At 36.5% G+C, this 6,125-nt stretch overlaps 1 non-coding gene across 1 annotated transcript; it reads left to right on the top strand.

Annotated features, from left to right (window-relative positions):
- Nucleotides 1-1,765: 1,765 nt before the first annotated feature.
- On the top strand, nucleotides 1,766-1,872 carry LOC145956677 (small nucleolar RNA R71). Its single transcript, XR_014432915.1, has one exon. It is a non-coding gene; the product is annotated as a small nucleolar RNA R71 (small nucleolar RNA).
- The last annotated feature ends 4,253 nt before the right edge of the window (nucleotides 1,873-6,125 follow it).

Here is a 6,125-nt window from a genome sequence, read left to right as displayed (position 1 = left end):
AGCATAATTAGGTTGAATCCCCTCAAGATCTATGTGCTTTCCTCCAACTAGAAAATTCTCCAAGGGATCCCTCAAAATAGATCTCATGACTTCTTCCTCCATGTCTTTAGGCAATATATCAACCCTGCAGCAAATATTTTCAAGAGAAGGTTGTCTAACAGATTTAGCAATATTAAATTCCATTGTTTCATCATTAATGGATAAGGACAATTTTCCATGTTTGACATCTACTATCACGCCTGCTGTAGCCAAAAATGGTCTACCTAGTATGATTGGTATTTGTTTGTCCTCTTCCATTTCTAAAACAACAAAATCTCCCGGAATTAAAAATTTACCTATCTTAACTGGAACATCTTCTAAAATTCCTATGGGATATTTTATAGATCTATCTGCTAACTGGATTGACATTGCTGTAGGCTTTAATTCTCCCATATCTAATTTCTTGCAAATTGATAAAGGCATTAAACTGATACTTGCCCCAAGGTCACATAAGGCTTTTTCAAACCTTAGATTTCCAATGAGACAAGGTATAGAGAAACTACCAGGATCCTTAAGTTTTTTGGGCAAATTATGATGGATCAATGTAACAGTCTCTCTATCATCCAATTTCCTTCGGTTAGCTAAAAGATCCTTAAGAAATTTAGCATATGTAGGCATCTGTTGTAGAGCTTCTACAAATGGAATGTTTACATACACTTGTTTGATCATATTTAAAAATTTTTCAAATTGTCTATCAAGTTTAGTCCTTGCTAACCTTTGAGGAAAAGGAATTGGAGGGTGATAAACAGTTTGAGGCTTTGATGAAGATACTTTTTCTTTTTCTAATCTCTCTTTTTCAGGTTTTTCAACCATAGGAGAAGCGTCTTCATCAATCTCAATATTATCATTTTGATTAGACACAGGTCTGTCTAATTTCTTCCCACTCCTTAAAGTAACAGCATTAACATTTTCAGCTGGGTTTGCAACTATTTTACCTGGGAACTTACCTGGAGAATTGTTTGAACTAGGCATCAACTGTGCAATTTGATTTTCCAGCATCTTGTTGTGGAGAGTAATATTCTCAACCTTGACAGCAAGGTTTTGAATAGAATTTGCCATTGAATCATTGGTCTGTTTTTGATTAGTGACAAAATTCTCCATAAGGTTTTCTAATCTTGAAACACTTTGTTGAATTGAGGGTGTCTGTACTGGATTTCCTTCCCCATTAATGAAGTGATTGGACGGACGGAAATTAGGTTGCTGATTGCTAGTTCCTTGAACTGGGTTATTCTTCCAAGAAAAGTTAGGATGATTCTTCCAACCAGGGTTGTATGTGTTGGAATATGGATTACTCTTCTCTCTTCGAGGAGTGTCATAGAAATTATGAGAAGCTGCCACCTGTTCAGTAGTATCTTCTTTTTCTCCAGTAAAAATTGAGGTACAATCTACTACAGTGTGCCCTTGTTCCCTACAAAGGTCACATACTTGATTTGTAGCCACTGAATTAACCTTAGCTTTTTCCATCTTGTCTAATCTTTGATTAAGAGTATCAAATTTTGCTAAGAGTAACTCAATATTGTTCACTTCATATCGCCCCGGAGTTCCTTTCCTTGCTGTGACTTCTCTTTCACTGTATTGGCTGTGATTTGAGGCTACATTTTCCAAAATAATCATGCAGTCATTAATAGGTTTCCCCATGAAAGATCCTCCAGCTGCTGAGTCTAATATCATGGTGCTTTGTTGGTCCAATCCTTCAAAGAAAAATTGGATGGTAAGCCAACGGTTGAAGCCATGTTGTGGGCATGCTTGAAGATATCCTTTGAACCGCTCCCATGCTTCATAAATAGTCTCTCCAGTGCCTTGTTGGAAATTAGTGATTTTCTTCCTCAATTCTTTAGTTTTAGAAGGAGGAAAGAATTTCTCTAGAAAAGCTCTTTCACATAATTCCCAAGTTGCTATCTTTTCTCTAGGCACTGTTCTTAGCCACACCTTTGCCTTATCTCTCAAGGTGAGTGAGAATAAGCGGAGTCGCATTCCATCAGAAACTTCATCATCAAATTGCTGGGTCTCACAGATTTCCAAGAACCCCTCTAAGTGGTCATTAGGATCTTCTGATGGTAGTCCTCCAAAGGTGTTCTGTTTGAGCATATTCACCAGAGAAGCTGGTACAGTAGCTCCAGTTTGCATCTCCCCTCCAGGTATCCCACGAGCTACGGGTGCAGAGTAATCCCGAAGCGGTAAATTATCTCGTTGTGCAGCCATGTCAAATTCTCTAGAAAGGTTTCTTTTCCTTCTCAAGAGAGTTCTTTCAATCTCAGGATCAAGTGGTGTTGGTTTCCCAAGACGTAGAGATCTCTTTTGCATTAACCCTAAGGCACTGCAAAAAAAAAGAAAGTGACCCGTGAAATCTGAATTGGAGAAGTAAACACTAAAAAAAAAAATTATTTATTTATTTAATTTTTTTTTTTTTTTTTAAAAATTCGAATTAAAATAATTGTAATTTAAATCAAGAGACGTAGTCCCCGGCAACGGCGCCAAAAACTTGATGTATGGAAAACCGCAAGTGTACGGTTGTCGTCAAGTAATAAATATCGAATCACAGGGACTACGTGTTTGACCTAGAATTACTAGTATTTTAATTTGAATTTTAAAACAGATTGAATTTTTGTTTTGAGATGATAAGATCAGATTTGATGGTAAAAGAGATAGTAATGCAATTAATGAATAAGATAAAACTTTAAGATAAGATAAGGAGATTTCCAGGAATCTAGGGTTCGCACAAAGAGTTCCAACAATATTGAATTATTATTTTCATTAATTAATTCTATTCCATCTTGAAGGTAGTCTTAACCTAATTTAATCCTTGCACCTTCTCAGGCTACGAGGACGTGTTTAATTAAAATTAATCTCTACTCTCGTGATAATTACGTTCAATTAAACCCATTAAGATCTTTGTTAATCTATTGCTCCTCGAAAGCTTAAATCAACTCTCGTGATTTAACACTCAAGTCTGTTCCTTTAGGTTCCGATAATTAGGTTCTCCTCTCAGTTCATCCCTAATTATCTATGATTATGAAAATTAAGATTAATTGTTTATCATAATTATAATCAAGTTCTCCTCTCAGTTCATCCTTAATTAATGTTATTATGAAAACAATAATATTAAAGTTCATATATAAAATATAAAAGAACAGATCAAGAATTGGAATAAAATTAAGAAACTGAATAATGCATTAATAAAGAGGTTCTCAGAGGCTAAGCCCTGATCCCAGAAAAAGGGAAACTACTCACAGGAGTTCATAGTAGTTCTCCAAGAAAAAAAGAATAAAAGAAAAGCAAACCTTAGAGTCGATGGCACAAGCGCCCAACCTTCTCCAAGTGTTAAAAACTAAAAAACTGTCTCCGAAACAAAAATTCCCGTTCTAGGCTAACCTCATCTAATTTATAACCTAAAAGGGTAAAAAGGTAAAACTACCAAGATAAAAATTACAAAGATAAAATAAAAATAAAACATAAAACTTAAAAAGCTGGGACGCGAAGTGAATCACGGCCGTGACTGAGAATCACGACCGTGATCTTCTCTGGAGCACATCTATGAAGGGTCAGTGGCGTTCACGGGTGTGATTGGGAGTCACGGCCGTGATTTTCTCTGGTGAATCACGGGCGTGATTTAGAATCACGGCCGTGATTTTCCCTGTAGCTCAGCATTTCCTCTTTAATTCTTAAATCTTGATCCTGCTCAGAGAAAACACAACACATACCAAGAAAAGCATAAAATAGGAAAATGATATAAAAATTTATTAAAAACATGAAAGATATGCATGATTATGCTATGAATTCTTGTGAATTAAAGTGCTAAAATACGAGTAAAATACACAACATCAGCCGCTGATCCAGAAACTTGCCAGTTTCTTAATCGAAAGGCTAAGATCGCAGCAGCCCTTGCAGCATCCACAAACGATGAAGCTTTAGCAACAAATCTTCATCAAATTCTTGAGCTCCTGCAGACAGACTCAGAGTCCAGTTCGTCGAAAGGAAAAGCCAAGAAGGAAGTCTCTTCTCCATCCTCTTCATCCGGGTCATATTTCCAGAATGAAGATGATTGCTTCGGAATCAACCTTGATGAAGCATCTGAAGAAGACTGAGTTCCTCCAATCGCTGTTAAAGCACTATTCCGGCTCTGAATATTGACGACATCCTGACGTCATCCTGACGAAAGAAGTCAACAACCCAGAGTCAACAATTACTGCTCATTTTGCGGAAGTGTAGTGTTCACTGTAGCGGAAGCGGAAGTGTACTGTTCACTGTAGCGGAAGCGGAAGTGTACTGTTCACTGTAGCGGAAAACTCATTTTACTGTTGTAATAGTAATCACTGTTGTAATAGTATCTTTAAGTTTTCTATAAATTTGTATCCTGCCCACAATAGAGGGGGAACGGGTAAGCGTGAAGAGAGTCTAGAGTGAGAACCTCCTCCTTCTCTCTTGCCTTTGTATCTTCTTGTTCAATCAATACAACAATTTTGTATTACTCTTTCTTCTTCTTTTTTTTCTTGCATCATAAAACTTTGTGAAAACCTGGGATTCGTAAGCCTGACTCGTCAGGTGTGCCCTTGATACCCAGTATCGTGCGGACTACCGCCGCGTAAATCTGGTTTTAATTGTTGCATGCTCATCTGCATATTCCTCCTTTCCCGTATTCCCTAGATCCACTTTCGGGACATCTGATATATATATATATATATCATTATTAGAAAAGTTTTATTTTCCTACGAATTTTTTTAAAAAAAATATTTGCAAAATTGTTTTGCTAATTTTCTTGCAATAATAATTTCACAAATATTTTTTTACAAATTTATTTGCGAAAAATAGTTTACAGATATTTCTTTCAAATTATTTTATGAAAAATAATCTAGAAGAAATTTTTGCAAATTTTGCTATAATTTTAATGATCATAAAAAAAAATTCCATGGTAAAAATTTGCAGAAAATATTGTAAGAATTTTATTTTGTTTCTTGCAAATTTTCTTGCAAAAATAAATTTGCAAGTAATATTTATTAAATGGTAGAAAATTTTTGCAAGTAACTCTTTTTGCGGATTTTCCTGTCAATTTTAATCTGTAAGAAAAATTAAAAAAAAATAGTTAAATTTATAAGTTTAATATTTAAAAACAAAAACTTTAAGTCCCACATCGATTGAAAATAAAATAATTAAAGAGTATATAAGTTGGGGCAACACTTACTTAACAAGTTGATTTGTATGGTTGAGTATTAAACTTATAATCTACAATCTTAAAATTTAAAAGATTATGTATCACATATTGGAGGTTTGGCAACAAATGCGTTGGATGAATTCATTGTGAACATTTGAAAGTTGAAGAATTATTAATATAATTTATAGTAATTTCTTTGATTTTTTCGTAAAAAGTATTCCTACAAAATTTCTTGCAAAAAAATTTGTAGGTGTTCTTATCGGAGATCGGTCGTAGGGGACGATCCGCTGGGTAAGATCGATGAGCCTCCTTTGCTGGTACGTTAGTTGCTCCAAGATGGGGGTGGTACCTGCAAAAGAGACTCCGATGCTAAAGTTAGTGTTTGTGGGCGTATGAGTCTCGTATAAGTAATGCACGTACCTTTGTGTGAATTAGGGTTTCGTTGGGCCTTGGGCCCGAGATCAGTTATGACCTATTCAGGTAACGGACCTCGTCTTAATCGAGGTCTCCCAGCGCGTGTTCGAGGTGTGTATCCGAGGTCGTTCTACGTTGTAATGTCAAGCTAGATCTTGGATTCGCGGTAAGGATACTACACTAGCCCCCGAGCTATGAAGACCGTGGGTCAAGGAGTTGAGACCGAGCTCGACAGGGGGCAGTGACCTTTCGCGTACGTCTGTCTGTCACAATGCCATATGTCATAACTGTCACTTCGTGTTCTGAAACGCATGGGTGACGTGTTGATGGGGGTGACGGTTATGCAATGATGGTTTTGCCTCATCATAATGAGCTTCATTAAATGTGTCCTCAGGTGCTCTCTCTCTTCGACAAATGTCGTGGTCGTTTGAATTTCGGGAATCCCTTTTCTCTCTCTCGCGCCTCTTCCCCTTTTCACTTTACTCTTTTTCTGTGGCTTCTTGCGCACACTGCTTTCCTCGCT

Source organism: Cajanus cajan, chromosome 3 (genome assembly GCF_000230855.2).
Source record: "Cajanus cajan strain Asha chromosome 3, NIPB_CcT2T_4, whole genome shotgun sequence".
NCBI classification, from domain to species: Eukaryota; Viridiplantae; Streptophyta; class Magnoliopsida; order Fabales; family Fabaceae; genus Cajanus; species Cajanus cajan.
The sequence above is the reverse complement of the archived record's forward strand: the minus strand, read 5'-3'. Positions and strand labels throughout refer to the sequence as shown.